At 39.7% G+C, this 23,760-nt stretch overlaps 1 long non-coding RNA gene and 1 pseudogene across 2 annotated transcripts in view; both read right to left on the minus strand.

Annotated features, from left to right (window-relative positions):
* LOC121026069 (uncharacterized) overlaps window positions 1-23,760 on the minus strand; it is a 176,887-nt gene that overhangs the window by 89,002 nt on the left and 64,125 nt on the right. The window lies entirely within an intron of this gene.
* On the minus strand, window positions 20,421-22,204 carry LOC121026068 (ferritin light chain-like; annotated as a pseudogene).

The raw sequence follows: 23,760 nt of genomic DNA on the forward strand, positions 1-23,760 counted from the left end.
CAGGATTCTTTTTCCTTTACAAGTTTAGAGACATTACTGTACTTACTATTTTCTAGGATTGAATATTACTGTGTAAAAGTCAGAAGCTGGGCGTGTGGGTGGCTCAGTCAGTTGAGCGTCTGACTTAGGCTCAGTCACGATCTCGTGGTTGGTGAGTTCGAGCCCTGCATCAGGCTCTGTACTGACAGCTCAGGGCCTGGAGCCTACTTTGGATTCTGTGTCTTCCCCTCTCTCTGCCTTTCACCTGCTTGCACTCTGTCTCTCTATCAAAAATAAATAAACATTAAAATTTTTTTTAAAAAAATAAGTAAAAGTCAGAAGTCAACCTGATTTGTTTCCCTTGTAGCTGGCTTTATCTTTATGCTTTAAGGCTAAGAGGACACCTCTTCATTTCTGAGGTCTACAAAATTTGCTAGGATACGTTTTGTTCTTGCCCACCCTATCAGTCAGGGTCCAGTCATTAAAAGAGACCTCATACTAGGTACTTCAATAGAGGGGATTTAATACAGGGAAATTTTCACAGGTGTGAGAGAGCTGACAGAACAAAAGGAGAATGCTGGGGGAACCCAGAGATAATACCTGCAGGAAACAGCTATCCCTTCTAAGACTGAGAAAACAAAGGGAAGTCATGATCAGAATCTAGAAGCTTGGAGGAGGGGACTCCAATCCCCAAGGAAAGGGTGCTGCCTAGCTGGTGCTGTCACTTCAGTAATTTGAAGAGACCATGCCTAGCTGAACTTCAGACCTCTGAAGAGTGTGCACTCTGCTGCTGTTATCTCAAAGGAACAAGACCAGTCAGTTATGTGGATGCCAAAAGAAGCTGGAAACAGGAACCAATAAAGTACCTTTGCTGGGTCTATGCAATGGAGAGTATCATGCAAATAGAAGGAAAGATGTCCCCTATTCCTGCCCCCTTTTGGCAGAGCCTAACAAGGAACAAGCTGGCAAATGCAAAATGTAATTTGCAGAGCTCTGGCCACAGCATCACCAAGTGGAAAACAGAAGGGTATATTTGGAGCTGTGAGATTAATAACTGGCATGCTCATTAAATGTCAACTTTTCCTGGGATACAGTATGCTATCCCCATCAATATATTCAAAACCTCTTTATTTCAGCAATGTTTTCTTAATTTCAATTTGTGAATTTTTTTATTCCATTGTTTGGTCCTTAGGTTTTCTTCTTGTGGGCTACCGATCAGTGAAAAGAAAACCCCTCATGCAATTACCATATGGTTAAGTTAATTCCCAGTTTGCTAACCATAACATATATAAATCTAGCAGGAGGAAAGTGGCTACACAGGGCAGCGTGGCTTTGCACATCTTACAGAGGTCACCGCCACCACCCCAAACACTAAGCCCAAACACAGGGAAACATAGGTGCCATTGTCACTGTCTGCACAGGGTAGGGCCTTGCTGCCTCTAAGAAGCTTAATTCCATGTTTGCCATCCAGGACGAAACTCTAAAAAAATACTCATAATTTCACAGAGATAGTTTCACTTCCTTCTTTCCCAGACCCATTTTAGAACCACAAAGCCCTTCTCCTGGGGTCTGAGAAAAGAAATCCAAACAATAGAAACAAAAATATATGGAAGATAAAAATAATATGGGCACTAGTTTTAAGATTCTTTCATTTCTTATTCTATATACAGCTTTTGACCAACAGATTCCTCCTCAAATCCTCACCTTTAGAGGTATCAAGAGTGACTGGCACATAAAATTCAATTGAAAGATATTTTACCTGTGTGCTAATGTAACCTTTAGTTAACACAGAAACCAAAGATTAGATGTGGAAAATGCATTTTGTTTTAGGGTGATTGCTTTCCTCCATAATGATGAGTGTGGTGGGTGGGTTTGTGAGCTTTCACTGCTAGTCAGGCATCCGCTATTCCTCACCCCGATACAGTCATCTTTTGCAAATTACTCTCCCAAATGGCAAGCTTCATCTGAAATTAGACACTTTACTAGAGACATTTGAGTAACGATTTGAAAGATTATAAGTTTAAAGGGAATGGTGGAGGGGTGGGGGGAAATAACTACACCAACCATAGGAAGCTGTAATGAACGGCTTTAAACCTGACCTGTGCCTGCAAGGACAGGAAGAATACTTCTTTTCTCTTGACCTCAATCTCTTCTGGTGACACTTTAGATCTAGCTCCATCAATGTATACTTTTAATTACTCCATTTTACTGTTCCTTCCCTTTGCTTACATTTTTAGGTCTACCCAGTATTAAAAATAATTATATCCTACCTCCCACAAGCTGCCAAACTTGCTGCAATCAAACTTCTTGAAAAAATTTTCTCATAACCTGCTTATTGCTTATCTCCTTGAAGTGTGGATTCCAGTTTTGCCACCCCACGAAAACCACTCACCAGTGTCACAGATGGCTTGCTAGCTGTCAATCTCATTGCTGTATCCTTTTCCCTGTTCCTCTCCATCTCTCTCCATCTTGTCATGTTGCTCTCCTGTAGTCTTCCTCTTCTCCTAACTTTTATGACAGAAGCATTTTGGTTCTACTTCTGGATGCTGTCTTCTGCACTTTCTTCCTCCTCTTGCTCTTAAAGGCTTTCCAGGACTTGTCATTTTTCTCTTGAGCCTTGATGAGCTCATCAATGTCTGTGGTCTCACCTTACGAAACCTACAGCTCAATTCAGTTGTTTCCTTAAGCTCTATTCCTATGTTCAGAAGTTCGTCATGGACGTCACTCCCTGGATAATTCAACAACATCTCAAGCTCAGCAGATCCAAAGGTAAATTTGTTATGTTCTCCCACAAGTTATCTCCTTTCCCAAAGGCTGGAAGCCTGTTCTTTGTTCCTCACTACATCTAATCGAGTACGAAACCTGTAAGCTGTCTGCAACATTTGCATGTGCCCCTTACACTCCATCTTTTTTTTAATCTTCTTCTTCTCAATTTACCTTTTTAATTTGAGTATAGTGGACACATAATGTTACATTAACTCCAAGTGTGCAACTTAGCGATTTGACAAGTTTATATATTATGCTATGGTCACCACAAGTGACCATCTGTCCCATTATGCCATTGTTACAATATTATTGACTGTATTCCTTATACTCTGCTTTCTATTCCTATGACTTATTCATTCCATAATGAAAGGCCTGTATCTCCCCCTCCCTTTCACCCAGCCCCCCCACCCCTCTCCCTTTTGGCAACCATCAGTGTGTTCTCTGTATTTATAGGTCTGATTCTGCTTTTTCTTTGTTTACTCATTTTTTTATATTCCAAATCTGAAGTATTCAAAATAGTATAGTCCTGGCACAAAAATAGACACACAGATCAATAGAACAGAATAGAGAAACTAGAAATAAACCTACACTTATATGGTCAATTAATCTATGACAAAGGAGGCAAGAATATACAATGGGGAAAAGACAGTCTTCAATAAATGGTGCTGGGAAAACTGGATAGCTAAATCCAAAAGGATGACACTGGACTAGTTTCTAGCACTCTATACTCCATTCTTAACACCACTGCCCTGCTCCTAACCCTCACAATCACTCATATTGTCTTTTGTAATAATCTTCTAATTTCCTTCCCCTACCCTTCCTTTCTCATTCCAATCCATCATAGTCAGCAAGGTCAAATTAATTTCCAAAACTAGAGCAATGGTCATTTACTTGCTTAAAAACCTTCAATAGCTCCCTAGTTCCTTCTCAATTACGTGCAAATTTATCATCCTTACATTCATGCTTCATCTATGCTTGGCTTTCCCTCCTCTACTCCTATTATACATTCCAAGAAAACTGAATTACTTGCTGTTCCCTATACCTCTCCCTAGATTCTCCATGCCTTGGTTCATACCACTTCCCTCATCTCTGCTTATAAAATCCTGACCAATACTCAATATCATTTTGGATGCTTTCTCGTCTATCTTCTCTTGTAAAGACTTGGTTAAAATTCTTCCAAGACCCAATCTGAAACTTCAATTACACCAATTATTACATCTTGCAACTGATTATAGATTTCTGTGAACTTGTTTTATCTCTCTACTCAGACTATAACCTTCATTTTTTAATTGGGTAATATATTGGACAATATCAGTGATCACTTTTTGCCATTTTACTATTATGTGCCCTCTCTCCACCAACATCAGTATTCTTTAAATGGCCAGGCCAGCACCTGTGGTGGCTCTTCTTTAGAGAGTTGTCCTCAGGCTACTGGAGCTACTTTACCCACAAGGTCAGAGGGCTAGTGCTGGGAGTTTCCATCCTCCCACTGTACCCTGAGGTGGGTGGTTGTTACCCAGTGGATATAGATCATAGCAGTATGAAAGCACAGCTGCCTGACCTCAAGATGATATAACCAGGAAGGCCAACTCACACTAAGGGTTCCCTGCAGGATCAGGCTGAAGTTCCCCCTTGTAGGATCTTTGCTAAGATTCCACCTTTGCTTGCCTTCTTCTCCTTCTCTGCTCCCTGACCCATCTGCTTGCCTCTTAGGATGCTGCTAGGCAACCCTGGCTAAGACAAGTAACATTTTCGAGTACCTACCACATGCCAGGAACCATACTAAATGTGCATGTAAATAATTTCATTTAAATTTAACCCTCACAATCCCTCTGAAAGCTAAGTACTATTATTCTTCTGAATTCACAGAGGAGGAAACTAAAGTTCAAGAAGTTACTTTTCCAAGGCTATAGAGCCAGTGAGTGGCAATATCAGAAATACAAACAAGGAATCAGAGGCAGCTCAGTCACTTTGCTTTGCTCCTTCCAAAACTGTCAAATGGAAGAGAGCTATCTAAGATGGCTCCCCATGATTCCTCCTTCCTGGTATTCACACCCATATCAATCCCCTCCCCCTCAATGTGAACTGGACCTAGTGATTTGCCTCTAAGAAATATAATATGGCAAAAGTGATAGATGACACTTTCATGATTAGTTATGTAAGTCTGTGACTTCCCTTTTGCTAACAGACGCTCTCGCTGGCTTGAATGAGGCAAGCTCTCACACTGGGGAGGCCCATGTGGCAGGGAATTCAATGTGCCCTCCATCGAGAACCAGCAAGGAACTGAAGCCCTCAGTCCAAACACCTGCAAGAAACTGAATCTTGCTGACAGCCACAGGAGTGAGCTCAGGAGTGAATTCTTCCCCAGTGACACTACAGCGACAGTCCACATCATGAGAGATCCTAAGCCAGAGGGCTTAGCTAAGCTGGGCCTGGATTCCTGGCTCCCAGAAACTGGGAGACAATACATGTGTGGTATTTTAAAAAGTTTAAAAAGACCTGCTGCCTGGAAGGCAGAGAAGGAGTCAGTCTTGTTATTTTGTGTAACACTTGCAACTTCTGTCTCAGCAACCAAAAGAAATGCTAAGGGATAATCTATCAACTGGGGTGACTTTACAGTCCAAAAAACTTAGCTAGGTGGCAAAGCTTACGGTGGTGGCAATAAAGTGCTTGAAAGGCATTAGCTTTCCAGTGTGACTGGTACTTGGTATCCTCAGAACCAAGTAAACAACGAATAAATTATGACTGAGGATGTGGTAAAGCATTTTTTTAATGCATCCAAAGTAAGAGTTTGGTTTTGGGCTTATTGCATTGGATTGACATTAATCAATCAATAAGGGACAATGCAAATCAGGCACGAGCTGGCTCATTGCATAATAAGTGATGTTCAGCATCTCCCAGTCATCATCATGTTTCCTAACATGTGCTTCTCTCTGCCCCTGCCTCTCCACCCACATATAGCACAGTTGTCATGTAAATGGATAGCAGCCAAGGATGCTTTCTCCTACTCTTTATTCCCCGTGTTGCCAGGGGATGAAAGACTAAAACTCAGAAAAGACAGAAGTAAAATTGAAAAATACGCAGCCCTCCAACTTTCACAGCAAGGAGAGGTAATAAAACGTAATGGATGACACTGAGGCACAGCCAGCCACTACACGATGGCAGGAATAGAAACAGTCCGGAAGATAAAGGCAATTGCATAATAGCCCGCAGGGAAAAATACACACCTTGTCCACAATTCTCTTCATCTTTCTAAGTGGCTCGACAACAACTGTCCTGATTTGCCTGAGATTTGCCTGATTTGCCTTGTTCTCGTTTAGCACTGAATGTCCTGTGTCCCAGGAAACAGCTCAGTTACTGGCAAACCAGACTGGTTGGTCACCCTAGCAACAACCATTAATTCCCAAAGGGCTCTGCTCCCATTGACATTTGCTTTTTAATTGGGAAGGGAGGTCAATATAAAGCAATTTTCTTCAACTTCCTCTTTGAAAGCTGTAAGTATTCTACTCGCAGGGCTTATTTTTTAAGGCAGTGCCACAAATTCTATTTCTTACACTAAAGAGTGATAACAACATTGGAAAGATATTTTTACCGATCTCACCCAGGTGAAGTACTTGAACTGAATTGTGTGTGTGTGTGTGTAGGGGGGTGTTATAAGGGGATGGATTTGGAAGACAGAAACAGAAATAATGGATTAAGAATACATTTAAATTATCAGTATATTATTGATGGAATCACGTGGCTGAATACAAAGTTAATTATGTTGGTAGTCACTCTTCATCCCTAGAGATCTGGGCCTTACGATGTAAATTGTATAGCCAGAAGCTATCTCAGAGGTAATCCAATTCAAACCTCTACTGCTGAGATAGCCTTCAAGGAAGCCTAAACTTGTATTTTGCTGCCTGTTACTGACACTGGTTTGGGTAGATCCTAACAGGTGTTATATGATAAAAGGGTTCCTTGGTCACAAAAGTTTGGGAAATATCAAGGTAAGCAGTATCAAATAAGTTCCTTGATTGCAGAAGTTTTCTAGGCATTTTATATGCTCACAGTGACTCTCATTAAAAAATATACATTAGAATCACCTGGGGAACTTTTAAAAACTACAGATGCTCGGGCCCCACCCAGATCTAGGGAATAAGAGGGAAAAAACATCTCTCTCTGGATAGTTCTGATGTTCACCTAGTTAAGAATCACTGGCTAATGCTTACTGTCAATTTACAAGAGTAACAAAATATCTGCAATATTGGCCGTCACAATATTTTCCTAGCTGTGTCTCCTCAGGCAAGGGAAACAAAAGCAAAAATAAACTACTGGCACTCCACCAAAATAAAAAGCTTTTGCACAGCAGAGGAAACCATCAACAAAATGAAAAGGCAACCTACTGAATTGGAGAAGATTCTCACAAATTATATACACAATAAGAGGTTAATATCAAAAAATATATGAGGAATTTATACAGCTCAACACCAAAAAAGCAAATAATCTGATTGAAAATGGGCAGAGGACCTGAACAGATATTTTTCCAAAGAAGACATACAGGTGGCCAACAGACACGTGAAAAGATGTTCAAAATCATTGATCATCAGGGAAATGCAAATCAAAACTGCAATAAGATATCACCTTACACCTGCCAGAATGGCTAGTACCAAAAAGATAAGAAATAACAAGTGTTGGCGAGGATGCGGAGGAAAGCAAACACTTGTGCCCTATTGGTAGGAATGTAAATTGGTGCAGCCACTGTGGAAAATCATTTGAAGGGTTTTCTAAAAATTAAAAATAGAAATACCATGTGATCCAGTAATTCCACTACTGAGTATTTACACAAAAGGAAAAAAAAAACACTAATTTGAAAAGATATATGAAATCCTGTTTATTGCAGCATTATTTACAATAAACAAGATATGGAAGTAATCCAGTTGTCCATTTATAGATGAATGAATAAAGAAAATGTGGTGTGTGTGTGCGTGCGTGTGTGTGTGTGTGTGTGTGTGTGTGTGTGTGTGTAGAATTAAATATTACTCGGCCAGAAAAAAGGATGGGATCTTGCCATTTGCAACAACACATATGAAACTAGAGAGTTTTACGCTAAGTGAAATAAGTCAGACAAAGAAAAATACCATTTCACGTATATACAGAACCTAAAAAGCAAATGAACAAACAAAAAGGAACAGACTCTTAAATCTTAGATATGGAGAACTGGTGGTTGCCAGAGGGGTGGAGGGGTGGGGGAATGGACAAAATAGGTAAAGGCAAGTGGGAGGAATAGGCCTCTAGTTATGGAATGAGAAAGTCACAGGGATAAAGGATACAGCATAAGGAACACAGTCAAAGATATTATAATTGTGTTGTATGGTGACAGAAGGTAGCCACACTTATGGCGAGTATACCATAACACGGAATTGTTGAACCATGTTGTATACCTGAAACAGTATAGTTGTGTGTCAATCATACTTCAATAAAAATAAATAAGAATAACAAAAAATAAAAACAGGAAAAATATCTGTAATATATTCGGATTTGAATTATATATATACTTATATATTCTCCTCCCTCTCTCCCTCCTTCTGTCCCTCCCTTCCTCTTTTCTTCCTCTGTTTCTTTTCATTTTGGTCTTGGGAAACACTGATTTACATTCTGAGGTTTTGTTTGATCAATTATTCTAAAAGAAGAAAACAGAAAATTATAATGATATCTGTAAAGAGAATTATTACTTATTTAAAAGCAGACTATCTTATACTTTATTTAACTCTTTAATGTGAAATTTTAAAAACATATAGGAAAGTTCTTAAGAAGAGTAGTATAATGAACTCCCCTTATACCGTCACAAAGTTTCAACAGTTATCAACAGATGGCCATCTGGATTCATATATGCCCTAAACCACTTCTCCCCTCTCCCCACCACTAGATTATTTTGAAGCAAATCCCAGATAATCATATTATTTTATTCATAAGTATTTCAAAAAAGCATCTCTAAGAGAGAAGAATTATTTTATTTTATTTTATTTTATTTTATTTTATTTTATTTTATTTTATTTTATTTTATTTTTATTTTGAGAAAGAGAGCTTGAGTCGGGGAGAGGGACAAAAGGAGAGGGAGAGAGAATCCATGCTCAGCGTGGAGCCCGACATAGCGCTCAATCCCACAACCCTGAAATCATGACCTGAGCTGAAATCAAGAGTCGGACCCTTAACTGACTGAGCCACCCAGGCGCCCCAGAATTCTTTTAATTGCAATATCACTCTCATATAAAAAATGAACAATTCTGTAACACTATTGAATAGTCAGTATGCAAACTTATAAGTTAACTTAAGATGAATTGACACGTTAGTGACAATAAATTTTTCTAACCCAGAACACAGTATGTCTTTTTATTTGTTCATGTGTATTTTTGTGTTTTTCAGAAATGTGTTATAATTTTTTTTCATATAGGCTTTGGACTTTTTTTTATTTTATTTTTTAAAATTTACATCCAAATTAGTTAGCATATAGTGAAACAATGATTTCAGGAGTAGATTCCTTAATGCCCCTTACCCATTTAGCCCATCCCCCCTCCCACAACCCCTCCAGTAACCCTCAGCTTGTTCTCCATATTTATGAGTCTCTTATGTTTTGTCCCCCTCCCTGTTCTTTATATTGTTTTTGTTTCCCTTCCCTTAGGTTCATCTGTTTTGTCTCTTAAAGTCTTCATATGAGTGAAGTCATATGATTTTTGTCTTTCTCTAATTTCACTTAGCATAATACCCTCCAGTTCCATCCATGTAGATGCAAATGGCAAGATTTCATTCTTTTTGATTATCAAGTAATACTCCATTGTATATATATACCACATCTTCTTCATCCATTCATCCATCAGTGGACATTTGGGCTCTTTCCATACTTTGGCTACTGTGGATAGTGCTGCTATAAACATGGGGGTGCATGTGTCCCTTCGAAACAGCACACCTGTATCCCGTGGATAAATGCCTAGTAGTGCCATTGCTGGGTCTAGGGTAGTTCTATTTTTAGTTTTTTGAGGAACCTCCATACTGTTTTCCAGAGTGGCTGCACCAGCTTGCACTGCCACCAACAACGCAAAAGAGATCCTCTTTCCCCGCAACCTTGCCAACATCTATTGTTTAGGCTTTGGACTTTTTAAAAATAAAGTTTTGCCTAGGTATTCTAGCTTATTTATTTTGGCTTATTCTCTGTTTTTATTTTCTTATTTGAGTAGTTGACACACGTTGCATTAGTTTCAGGTGATATAGGCTTCCAGTTATTATTTGCTGTTTTAAATGGGGTCTTCCCTTCCGTTATATTTTCTCACTCGTTACCATTGGTATATTTCAAGTTTATTAATTTGCATCAACTTTATTAAGGTATAATTTACAGGCAACAACATGCACATATTTTAAGTGTATAGTTCAATGAGTTTTAACAAAAGTTTATGCCCATTTACCATTCCCATTGATTTTTATATGGTGATTTTATAACCTGGTAATTTACTAATTTTGATTTTTAACATATATTTTAAAAGCTCTTACTAACGTTTGGCCAGTCTTTTTTTTTTTTTTTTTAATTTTTTTTTTCAACGTTTATTTATTTTTGGGACAGAGAGAGACAGAGCATGAACAGCAGAGAGAGAGGGAGACACAGAATCGGAAACAGGCTCCAGGCTCTGAGCCATCAGCCCAGAGCCTGACGCGGGGCTCGAACTCACGGACCGTGAGATCGTGACCTGGTTGAAGTCAGACGCTTAACCGACTGCGCCACCCAGGCGCCCCGGGCCAGTCATTTTAAAAGGCTTTATATTCCAATTTCTTATTTTTGTTTTACTTCTCATTCTATCGCATCATGCCATAAAGATGTTCCAGTCAATGCTGTTACAGGAGCAGATTTAACGGCAAATTTTGACTGCTCCTAGAGATTTAAAATGTTTTTACAGGCCTAAAGAAACATGATCCTCTTTGCAACAGGTGTCATGCTAAATACAAGTTTACTGATGTAACCAGCTAATAATAATTGGAATGTGAGCTGACTCAAGAATAGAAATTCGGCTCGTTAATATTTGCTTCAGAGAAATAGGCTCAAATGTTCTTCTCAAGTCTCAGTGTGTCCATGACCTGGATGTTTAGAGGAATAAATTTATACTTGATTCCAGTACTAATGTTGTCATTAGTCAGAGAATTCCAAGTGACCGCTGTCTGGAAAAATGTGTTTACCCAGCCCCAGCTGTTGTATTTATGAATATTTAGGAAGTGACAGTGACTGGTAATGGTCTCAGTGGCCCCTCCCACATGTGACAATTTATCTGAAAGCTGAAAGGCAGCCAACTCGCTTGCCAAGCTGAGACCAGAAGAGCAGCATTTCTGCACGGCAGTCAGGGCTTTCCAGGCTGAGTGTTTCCTGGAGCCGTCACACTGCATGGATAGACTGTTACCTAGGGGCAAAGTAATGAGCAATAGAGAGAGCAAGGGAGTCGGGGAAGAAGAGTGAGGCATGCTGGTTGGAGGATAAAAGTAGAAAATAATGCAATTGTCCAGAAGTTCCTAGAGCCAATAGAGACTGTAACACATGAGTTATTCCTTTACTTTTGTCTTAGTTTGTAGTTGTGAAGAAGTAGACCTTGAGCAAAGGTTTGGGTACAAGCAGTTTATTGAGAGAAGAGGTGTGATCTCCAGAAGCAGGGTGAAGGAAGGAAGGACAATCAATAAAATGTGTGTAACTGAAAGGGTTACTGCTGTGGGAAACCCAGGGCTCAATTCACTGGGTACTTCCTGAGATACTTTATAAAACATGTCTCAGAACTGTGCTACTGAACACTGAGGACACTGAGATATTTGTGTACTAATTTCCTTCTCTTACCGGTTCAAGGTCGCTATGAGGGAAGGGGTGAGAGTTAACGCTTGGGCCCTTCTGAACACTCCCACATACAGACCAAACAGAGTGCCCTTTGGCAAGGGGTTGTATGGGAATTATTTGCAAGCAATTTCCAGGGTAGACAAAAGGATGTGGGTGCTATAATTCTATATCACTTGTGATTGTTTTTTTATGTGTGAGTTTCATTTCACCAACGGGAATGTAAACTCTTTGAATGCACGGGCTGCAGCTTCTATTTGTATTGCTTTCTCCATAAATTCTGACGAGTTCTGTGCTACAGTGAAATAAAATCCACTAAGCCCACCATGACCTGGGGTTGTCCAGACTCCTCTCCAGACTTTTCTTTGTGGTCTACTTTCTCATTTCAAGCACTCGAGTCATTCCATTTACCTCAAGTGCCTAGAATAGCTCTTATTCCCTTGTCAACACTAATCATCTTTCAAGATGAGCTAAGCTACTCTTCTTTCATAAAAATATTCCACGTTCCACCCAAGTAGAGTAATCCTGCCCTATTTTGCAAACCACTACCTGGCTCTCACCTCTACTATACAACTTATCATATTGTACTGAAGTAATATTTTTTTTTTAAATATTTTTTTTTCAACGTTTATTTATTTTTGGGACAGAGAGAGACAGAGCATGAACGGGGCAGGGGCAGAGAGAGAGGGAGACACAGAATCGGAAACAGGCTCCAGGCTCCGAGCCATCAGCCCAGAGCCTGACGCGGGGCTCGAACTCACGGACCGCGAGATCGTGACCTGGCTGAAGTCGGACGCTTAACCGACTGTGCCACCCAGGCGCCCCTGAAGTAATATTTTTATATGTTAGTCTTGACTACCAGAGTATGAGTTCATTGAGAAAGTAAACTGTGTCACACATTTCATTATCTGCAGCACTTAGCTCAGTGCCTGGCATAGAGTAAATGCTCAACAAATATTTTTTGAATGAGTAAATGAACATGACCAATAAATACTTCCTGATTATGTGAAACAAGAGGCTGGACATACCTGCTTTGGACACTTCTAATAATATCTCTCAAATATCTGTAGATTTAATACAGAATATTCCCCCAGATATTGTGTCATTGCCCTTCAGGCAATGATGACCAAGACCACATCTGTAGTACTGGCACAAAAATAGACACATAGGTCAGTGGAACACGATAGAGACACAGAAATAAACCGATGCTTATATGGTCAATTAATCTATGACAAAGGAGGCAAGAGTACATAATGGAGAAAAGACAGCCTTTCCAATACATGGTGCTGGGAAAACTGGGCAGCTACATGCAGAAGAATGAAACTGGACCATTTTCTAACACGATACATAAAAATAAACTCAAAATGGACTGAAGACCTAAATGTAAGACCTGAAACCATAAAACTCCTACTAAAAGAAAATATAGGCAATAGTCTCTTCGATGTTGGCCTTAGCAAATATATTTATGGATATGTTTCCTGAGGCAAGAGAAAGAAACAAAAGCAAAAATAAACTAGCAAAAATAAACTAGCAGCAATGGAAACTATCAGCAAAATGAAAAGTCAATGTACTGAATAGGGAAAGATAACTGCAAATGATAAATCTGCTAATGGGTTAATATCCAAAATATACAAAGAACTTATACAACTCAACACCAAAACACCAAAAAAAAAAAAAGAATAATCCAGTTTAAAAATGTAAAGAAGACCTGAATAGACATTTTTTTTTGAGAAGACATCCAGATGGCCAATAGACACATGAAAAAATGCTCAACATCACTGATCATCAGGGAAATGCAAATCAAAACCACAATAAGATATCACCTTATACCCATCAGAATGACTAGAATCAAAAGGACAGGAAATTAAGTGTAAGCAAGGATGTGGAGAAAAAGGAACCCCGATTCTGTTGAGTGTTGCAAAACCCCATGCACGATGCAAACTGGTGTGACCACTGTGGAAAACAGCATAGAGGTTCCTCAAAATTTAAGAACAGAAATACCATGTGATCCAGTAATTCCACTGCTGAGTATTTACCCAAAGAAAGTGAAAACGCTAGTTTGAAAAGCTATATGCACCCTAACGTTCATTCCAGCACCATTTACAATAGCTAAGATATGGAAGGACCTCAGTGTCCAATGATAGATGGATGGATAGAGAAGATGTGGTGTATACATACACACACTGAAATATTACTCAGTCATAAAAAGAACGAGGTGTTGCCATTTATGACAACATGGATGGACCCAGAGGGTATTATCCTAAGTGAAATAAGTAAGACAGAGAAAGACAAACACCATATGACTTCATTGTGGAACCTAAAAACAGACAAAGAAAAACAGAAACAGACTTATAAATAAAAAGGAACTGGTGCTTGCCAGAGGGGAGGGGGGTGGGAGGATAAGCAAAATAGGTAAAGGGGATTAATTAAGAGATACAAATTTCCAGTTATAAAATAAGTAATTCATGGGGATGAAAAGTATAGCATAGGGAATATAGTCAATAATATTTTAATAGTGTTGTTTGGTGACAGATGGTAACTATACCTATTATGGTGAACACTGCATAATGTATAGAATTATTATCACTAGTGTGCCTGAAACAAATACGACATTGTATATCAACTATAAACAATATTTTTTTAAGTTAAAAAAGAACACACCTGTAGTTAAGCAAGCTGGAATTTTACTCACTGCAGAGAGAGAACACACATCATGAGGGCCTTTGGGGTATTTCAATAAGGATATATTTGAAAGAAACTACGCTAGGATTTGGGCTTTTGACAGATGATTTTTGGAGTGACCAAGGAAGCAGAGATTTGCTCTAGATTAGATGCTGTCAGAAAGCAAGGGCAATGCTATGATATTTTGTGAGAAGTATGGTGACTGATTTGGTCTGTGCTTAGGCAAAATTATGAAATGACCTCATTTTGTTTCATTTTATCATGATCTCAGAGTAACTCTGAGTTTGGTAGTCTGTGAGATTGTTTATGTCCAACATGACAAAACAGCCTGGCTGGGAACATCATTCGACCAGCTTGTAATAATAGTGAGGTCTAGTTATAAAACATCAGATAAGTTTTGAACATCAGCAAATGCTCTTTTTTTGTGTGATGATGAGTGGAAAGGAAGGCCCAAAAGAAAGGTTGTAAGTGCAGGTGCTGAGAGTATTCACGAGTGTGGAATGAGAGTTGAAAAGAAGGGAATAAAAATGAAAGCCAAACTGAATCTTCCATCCTGTTGTGTGACCTTTCAGGTTGATAGGAATTTTAAATCCACGGGGCGCCTGGGTGGCGCAGTCGGTTAAGCGTCCGACTTCAGCCAGGTCACGATCTCGCGGTCCGTGAGTTCGAGCCCCGCGTCGGGCTCTGGGCTGATGGCTCAGAGCCTGGAGCCTGTTTCCGATTCTGTGTCTCCGTCTCTCTCTGCCCCTCCCCCGTTCATGCTCTGTCTCTCTCTGTCCCAAAAATAAATAAACGTTGAAAAAAAAAATTAAAAATAAATAAATAAATAAATAAATAAATCCTGAAGCTCTGCATAGTATTAAAAGGCATATAATAGCTGAAAGGAAGAATTTTTTCATCAGAAAAGCAAGTCATACAGATTCTCCTTTGAAAAAATAAAACTGTAAGGTCTGAAAAATTAAAATATTTAATCCAGGAGCAGTATCACTTGTGTAGTGATAAAAGAGTAGGATTTTCTTTTCGTTGCCTCCTTGTTTCGGCCACTCTCTTAAAAAAATTGTTGACATCCTTTTTGGGGATGAGGAATAGATAAAAAATCTGTAAGTATGTAATTTATATTCAGGAAGAAGAAAACAACTTGGAACTTTCTGGTAGTTAAATGGTTTCTGAAGCCCTGTGACTAGAAATCTAAGTTCACAGGGTCATTTGAAAGCCATTACAATATTTATTCAACAAATTATTTTTGAACAGTAGTTATAGGTCTAAATAATCTGTGACTGATATCTTTTGTGGGATGAATTTTTATTAGATATAATTTCAAACTTACAGAAATACTGCAACATCAGTTCACCCTTCACACAGACTCGCCAGTTGCTTTTCTTAACTATATGCAAGTTGGAGAAATTGTGCCCAGCTACCCCTAAATACTTTAGCAAGTGTCTTCTAAAAGGAAAAATATTCTGCAACCTAACCACCATGCAACTATCCAACTCAGGAAATTTTATGTTGATGTAAAACCATTATCGAATTAAAATGTTATAAATTGCCTTAATGTCCTTCATAGTTTTTTTTTTCCCCTACACAGATCCAATCCAGGATCATGCATTTAGTTGTTACACTTTGTGGTCTTCTTTAACCTGGGATAATTCCTTGGTCTTTCTCTGTCTTTCTTGACCTTCACACTTTTGAGAATTACAGGCAAGTTGCTTTGTATAATGCTCCTCAGTTTGGATCTGATGGTCTCTCATTATTAGATTCAGGGTAGGAATTTTTAGCAGGAATAGGTGCTTGATTTTAAATCCCAGAATAGTCCCCTCTGCCAACATCTCCCACACTTTGATCGGACACCATACACAGTTGGGGGACCTTTGAGGTCTCCTGGTGAAATACAGACCTTTTCTCGGCTTCCTCTTATGATCCCTAATTTAGCCATCAGAAATGCTAAAATCCTGAGGAGGATGTCTGCTTTTTAAAGAATTTATACTCAGTTGAAACCTTATATTAATTCCAAATTCTTTCTTAATGTGTGGCCCCCTTCCTAATTCCCTATGTATTAGCACCTGCTTCATTATTATTGTGAAGAAAAAACTATTCATTGAGGTGGATAAATGGCTTATGGAGATAAATAACATGACATGAATGTAATAAAAATGTTTCCCTCTTGTAAAATAAATAGCATTTTTTAAAGTTTATTTACTAATTTTGAGAGAGAGAGAGAGTGTGCATGTGTGTGTGAGTGAGTGGGAGAGGGGCAAAGAGGAAGGGAGAGAGAGAATCTAAAGCAGCTCCACAGTGTCAGTACAGAGCCCAACACAGGGCTCCACAGGGCTCGACGTGGTGCTCTTTGCGGGGTTCAACATGGGGCTTGATCCTACGACCCTGGGACCTGAGCCGAAATCAAGAGTAGGGCACTTAACCAACTGAGCCACCCAGGTGCCCCTAAATAAGTAGCATTTTTAACCAAACCCTTTAAGACCGTACATCTTTCTGGAGAGAAACAGTCAACTGCACAGTAGTCTCCCCGCCCCCCCACATACACACAAAACAGAGCTTTAAACAGGCCCTAAATAAAGAAGTTCAAGGCTTCAGTGATGCCTGGAGCTTGACTGTGCCTATTCAGTCTCTGCTCCCTCATGCTGAATATCCAAGGCTGCCATGAAATGGAAGGAGGAGGATGTGTGGGTGAAGAGTGGGCAGAGAAGACTCCCAAGAATTGGAAACTATGTGAAGAGTAGCAGCCAGCAGCTAATTAGTTTCAGCTCTGAAATGACCCCTTTGTGTGGCTTGTCCTTCCTGAGAGAAAGGTTAAAATGCTGTCATGCCTGCTTTTAGCAGTGTGGTAATTAAAACAATTAACCCCAGGTTCTAAATAAGGTGGCTTTGCTTATTTGGCTGAAGAGAGAATGGTCCTCCTTCATTTTTTCCCGCTCCTACTCACTGAACATCACGTTCAAGAAATAAGCAAATACCTATATTATACTTCTACACATAGGGCCTATTTAGAGGGAGGAATGATCATTAAGGAAGATTCTAGAATCTAAAGTTATCTATTTTCCTAAAACTGAGAAGCAAACTTATTTTGAGATGTTCCTATCATAGCTCTTTACTAAGCTCTGCTGGGATATAAAGTCAGTTGATAAAGATAGCTAATAACTATTGTGCATTTACCATGTGCTGAGTCACAATGTAGATATTTTACATGGTTTATCCTATTTAATCCTCCCTAAAATCTGTGAGTTGGATGGTATTATCCTTATTGTGATCATGTCCAGTTTATTAGATGAGGAAGCTGGGACCAAGAAAAGTGAAGAAATTAGACCATGATGAGTTAGAGTAGAGGCAGGATTTGAACACAGGCAGGCAGTCTGGCCCAGAGGCCATTGCTCAACCACCATGCTATCTGTATTTCAGATTCCAACTTGCCTACAGTCTAGTGGGTACCATAAGACAATGAAGACAAGATGAATCCATGCCAAATGAGTGGATTAGGTTCATCAGGGAAGATTTCACAGAACAAGGTAGATTTAAACAAGGCTGAAAGGTAGAATGAGTTTGATTTTGGTTAAGAGGGGTATGAAGGGCCTTCCAGGTAAGGGGAGCCACATGACAACTTCAAGTACTGGGACAACAAACTGAATACTTGGGCCAAGGCAGAGAGCTCCTGCAGTCATTTGCAGGAGACCTTTATCTCCTAGGCCTCACACTTCTATAAAAGAGAGGTAACATCCACTCTGATCCCAAACAGGGAACTCTGAGAGACTAATGTCTATGAAGTGCACATTGGCTGTAGTTCAGGCTCACTGCAATGGCAAGGCAATAGGGCCTGCCATGTCCTTCCCACTTCCCTTGGGCAATAAGCATTGCCCTGGGTTCCAGTCTCCATGGGGTTATCAGAAAAGGCTGAGCCTGCCTCTGATTGGTCCATCCTGGTTTCTGCTCTTTGTTCCAGCTTCACTTCCTGGAACTACTAGCTGGTTGAAATTAATTCAGGATGTGGCAATACGAAGCCCTAACACACTCTCTAATTTGGTTTCATCACCAATAAAGCTATCTGGATTTCCATCTGACTTCTTGTGTCTGTTGTAAGTGATCAGAACTTGGATGAAAGATGAACAGCTGGTACTCCCCAAACTTCCAACAACAGGGAAGTGGTAGAAAATTCCATTTAAAAGATAGATTAGACATGGTAGACCAAGGAGAGCCTTGAAGGCTGGTATAAGGAATTTTTTTAAGTTTATTTATTTATTTTGAGAGAGAGATGGAGCACAAGTCGGGGAGGGGCAGAGAGAAGGTAAGACAGAATCCCAAGCAGGCTTTACACCATCAGTGCAGAGCCTGACTCAGGGTTCAAACTCACAGAACTGTGAGATCATGACCTAAGCCGAGATCTAGAGTTGGACACGTAACCGACTGAGCCACCCAGGCGCCCCTGGTATAAGGAATTTACTCACAGCCTATAGGAATTATTTACTATAACTCTCTGTGAAAGAGTGCATGCACGCGTGCGCGTGCGCACACACACACACACACACACACACACACACACACACACAGTGGTTAGCCATAAAGGAAATCACTGTGGGACCTGAGTCCAAAATAATCTCTAGAGCTTTAATGTCATCAACTCCCCACTTCCCCGCAAATTTGCTAAGAACCTAAGTCATTTTTAAAAGCCAAACTAAGAGTACAAACTTCCAGTTATAAGATGAATAATATCTCAGGGTCTAATATATGGTGACAATAGTTAACGATACTGTGTTGTATACTTAAAATATGTTAAGAGTGTATATCTTAAGTTTTATCACAAAAAGGTAACTGTGATGTGCTGAATGTATTCATTAATTTGACTGTGGTAATAATTTCACAATGTAAATGTATATCAAATTACCATGTTGTACACTTCAAATATATTATAATTTTAGTTGTCAATTTTACCTCAATAAAACAGTAAAAACAAAAAATAAATAAAAGCCAAACTAATATGTTGTCCATATGTCTTTGAATGATTTGTTTGCCCCACAAGTTGCTGTTTTTCAAGAATTATGTGATGCCCAAGGAACATTTCAGCCTATTTGGGAGACTTTAATAAAGCTTTCTTGTACAGCCCCATTATTGACGTTAAAAGACACTAATAAATAATGACAAATATAATGTCATTATTTGGAAATATATGCTTGCATCTTTCTTCCCAAACAATCTACCTTAAATTATAGTCTTTCAATTGATCTCACAATATTAGGTGATTTTTTTCTCATTCATTTAAAAAATTTTTAAAAACATTTATTTATTTTGAGAGAGAGAACACGAGCAGAGGACGGGCAGAGAGAGGGAGAGAGAATCCCAAGTGGGGTCCACACTGTCAGCGCAGAGCCCGATGTAGGGCTTAAACTCACAAACTGTGAGATCATGACCTGAAATCAGTTGAGTTGGACACTCAACCGACTAAGTCACCCAGGCACCCCTTTTTTTTCTCATTTTGATTTATGTGTTTGAGTGCCAATTTGAAAATAGTTTTGATTGAAAGTATGTATTTTAAGTACAGAGATCTGAGTTTTAATCCAAATCTGAAAATTGTTAACTGCTTCCTTCCATCTCTTACTGGCGACTACCAGCAAATGGGCAGAATTCCTTTCTCCAGGAATAACTTTTCCAGTACATTCCTTTTTATTATCAAAAGACTTTGCATGAAAACAGGAAGATATGGTTTTCTCTTTAACTGAGAAAAACACTTGTCCCAATCTCTGTAAAATGTTCTTCCTATGCCTCTGACCCTTGGACGATAAAAGCAATGATAGTATGACTTTGGTCTTCCTGCTCCAGGAAGGAAAGTTGCTGTAGGAAGAGAACTGACTTTTTTTCACTTCTGTGGCTTGAGAACAAGTTATAACTCCAGTTTTTCAAAGTGCATGGAAAATAATACACAATTATTAGATTGCTATCTGTCGGACTATAGATTTAGTAGAAAGGAACCCACCAGAAAAATCCAATGTATTTTTAAAAGAATGCTACATTTTACTGCTTCTCCTTCCTTTGGCTTCTGGAATTTAACCTCCATCTGACCCATCTCCATTCTAATAGTGTAGAGCCACTTTGGCTCTATTAGTACTTCCTTAAAGTTATCTTCTTTTTTCTGTTACATGAACTGCACAGCCAGTTTTTCAATCAGCATTTTTAAAGTTTATTTATCTATTTACACACAACCTTGTTCTAGAAATGGTTTAAGGTGGCTTAAAAGAAACCATAAAATATACCAAGAAATTAGTGACAGAAGAGGCAGAAATGAAGCTTCTGTAGAAATGCTTATACAATCCTACTCATTGACACCGGGTGGACCACAAATTTGGCTCTAAGCTTTCTCACAGGCAGTCAGAAAAGGAAACTTAATCATTTGCAGTGTCCACAAAACAAAAACAAATCAATTACCCAGGCAAAGAACTGTTATTTGCAATACTGAGACCAGAAAGAAATTTCTCTTGAGAGGCTTCATAGAGATGGTCAGTGTATGATGTCATCATCAGTATTCTCGGTAGCAACCTAATTGAAAACATAAAAGATAAATTTCACAGGGCTTTTCTTATTATCTTCAACATAACAGATGGCATCACAGCAACCTGAAAACCGGGAAAGCCATTTTATCATGAGTTTGAGGGTTGGGGGTGAGCACAAGGTACTCCTTTCTCCCCTCTGCTAGGCAAAACCAAAGGTAAATTTTAGAACAACGGGATCTAATCCAGTACCAATAATGGTTTCAGAGAAATTCTAAAACCTCTAAATTTGTATGCATTTTATTATGAATAGGTAAGTTCATTTTTCTTAACAGAGAAACCATCGTGTATCAGATCCTCAATGCACACAAGCAATTCACAAAAGCTAGGTACAATTTCTAGAAAACCTAGAGGATTAATCACGCTACCTTTCTCCTATTCTTCATATTTTTCCCCACAGCCTAGCTTTCCTCCCCACCTCCCACTCCTGCAAAAAGAACCTTTTTTGTTTCCATTTGATCTCACAGCATAGGCAAGCTTGTCAGCATGGTTAAAAATTTGCGTTCTGGCTGAAGAAAGAAGCTCGAGCAGACATCTTGACGCTGGGTAAATGCAGATGGGTTCCTCAAAGGCTGCTGGGCACTGCACGGGAGGCTCCAAGTTGTGCTGCGGGGTGAGCTTTTTGAAGAGATACTCGCCCAGCCCGGCCTGAGGGCCAGCCAGCCTGCGGAGGTTGGTGAGGTGGTCGCCCATCTTCTTGATGACTTTCATCTCCTCCTCTAGGAAGTGGCTTTTGAGGAGGTCACAGAGACCGGGATCTCCGTTGGCGGCACCCAGGGCATGCAGATCCAAAAGGGCCTGGTTCAGGTTCTTCTCCAAGGCCATGGCGGCTTCCATGGCATCCACGCTGCCATGCCACCCATCTTGGGACAGCTCTTGCCAGTCCTGAAGGAAGGGGCAGCCGCTCCACTGGTTTCACATCTTAAAGAGACGGTGGGCACCCTCACGCTTCTCCTCAGCTAACTCTTGGAAGAAGCGGCCCATGCCCTTCGGAGCTACATCGTTGCCTCCTTCAAAATAGAAGCAAAGAGAGAGGTAGGTGTAGGAGGCCTGCAGATGCAGGTTCACCAGGCGCTGGAGTGCAGCCTCCATCTGGGCGGAATAATTCTGCTGGATCTGGGTGCTCATGGTTGGTGAGCCGTGAGGAGCGAAGCGTAAAATATGGTGCTTGCGGGTCTTGGAAGCACGGGAGAGCAAAGAGGATTCCGCCAGAAGTTGTAACTGAAGGGGAGGGCCTAGAGGTGAGAGGTTGGCAGGGATAGGAGGAGGTAGGGAAGGCCTGGGGCTACCCAGTCTGTTCAATCCGATAGACAGTTCTAGAGGGCTGCAGGGTGAACTCTAAGTCTAGTTTTTGATAAGAGTTTAATTCTTTCTTTCCTAATTATTAGAAAGGAGTTTTTACCTCTCATTGTGCCCCGTTTCTTACTTACAAGATGAGGTAAGAATGTTCAAGGTTAAGAATGTTAAGTATCGATAGTGAAATGCCTCCAGTCTTCATTTGTGACTTAAAACTCCCTTGTTTCTTATTTTATAGAGTCTATAGGAATTTATCGTTTCCTGCTCCTAAAGCCTCGTTTACAGGGTGACTATTAGTTCCAGTTTGTCCAGAGCAGTCTTGTTGTCCTGGTGCAATTATTAATAGTTTCCCCTAATAAATAAATAAAATAGTATCCCCGTTCACATTCAAAAGGGTCCTTGTTTGGAATATACATTACATGGTCACCTTACTTATTATTATTAAGAAGGTCAAAATCTACACTATCGAATGAGAAATGGATGGGCTTCTAAGACATTGAATTTGGACATAATTCATTTCCACTTTATTAATTAATCATACCAGTAAGAATCCCATAATAAATTTTCTACTAGTCAGGCTTCATTTTTTTCATGTGTTGATGCATTTATTCCTTCTAATAGAAGATCTACTGGATACCGTTTATGTGCCAGGTGTTTTGTTAGGTACTGGTGGCTTCTTGTGATTACCGAGATATTCCACCATTAATTTAAACATGTCATGTGAAAGGGAAGTAAAGATGAAAGTGTAGACTTATAAATCCTACCACAATAGAAAATAATCCATACAGGATGAGTTAGCTATTCTCAGTTGGAAGATGAGGGTAGAACTAGATGATCTCATAGGGTCTCTTCCAGGCTTGTGATTTCATGTTTAGCATTTTATTTTCCTAAATACCACTTGCCTGGGGCTGTTTCACAATTAGAACACTTTAATGTGTTTTCTGTCAAACAGGAAGTCATATGCTATTCAGGATAAACAATATTTGAACCCAGAGAGGAAAGTTTACACTCAACCTTGGACCTACTTCTAAATGAAAATAAAAATTCATTCTCTTGCAGCTACTTTCTTTTTTTTAAATACTTTTAAATGTTTATTTTTGAGACACACACACACACACACACACACACAGAGGCAGAGAAAGAGGGAGACACAGAATCTGAAGCAGGCTCCAGGCTCTGAGCTGTCAGCACAGAGCCCGACACGGGGCTCAAACTCACAAATGGTGAGATCATGGCCTGAGCCGAAGTCAGATGCCCAACCGTCCAACCCACTGAGCCACCCAGTCTTTTGCAGCTACTTTCAACTTTTATTTTCTATGTTGCTGGAAACTGACATGTTAAAATTTCAAAAAGAGATCTGCAGTCTCCGTTCACTGCTGAAGCCAAAATATGGGCATATATCCTGTAAATTGTAAATTTTTTTCATGGAAGGTTGTGCCCAAAAGTATTCTCATACTGCATTTGGAATTTGCAAAAACTGTTAGAATTCAGGAATAGCACATTTTTCAACCCTGGGGGGAACGGGGTAAAATGGAAGTAGTTGTGCAGCCTTTCTAGTCTTAGTTCTAGAGCAAAAAGAGGAGGCTGGAGGTTAGGAGGGAGGGGAAAAACAAAAATTCAAACCCAAGAACAATCCTCACATATACCCAAATA

Source organism: Herpailurus yagouaroundi, unplaced genomic scaffold (assembly GCF_014898765.1).
Source record: "Herpailurus yagouaroundi ecotype Mexico unplaced genomic scaffold, PumYag 67793, whole genome shotgun sequence".
Taxonomy (NCBI): domain Eukaryota; kingdom Metazoa; phylum Chordata; class Mammalia; order Carnivora; family Felidae; genus Herpailurus; species Herpailurus yagouaroundi.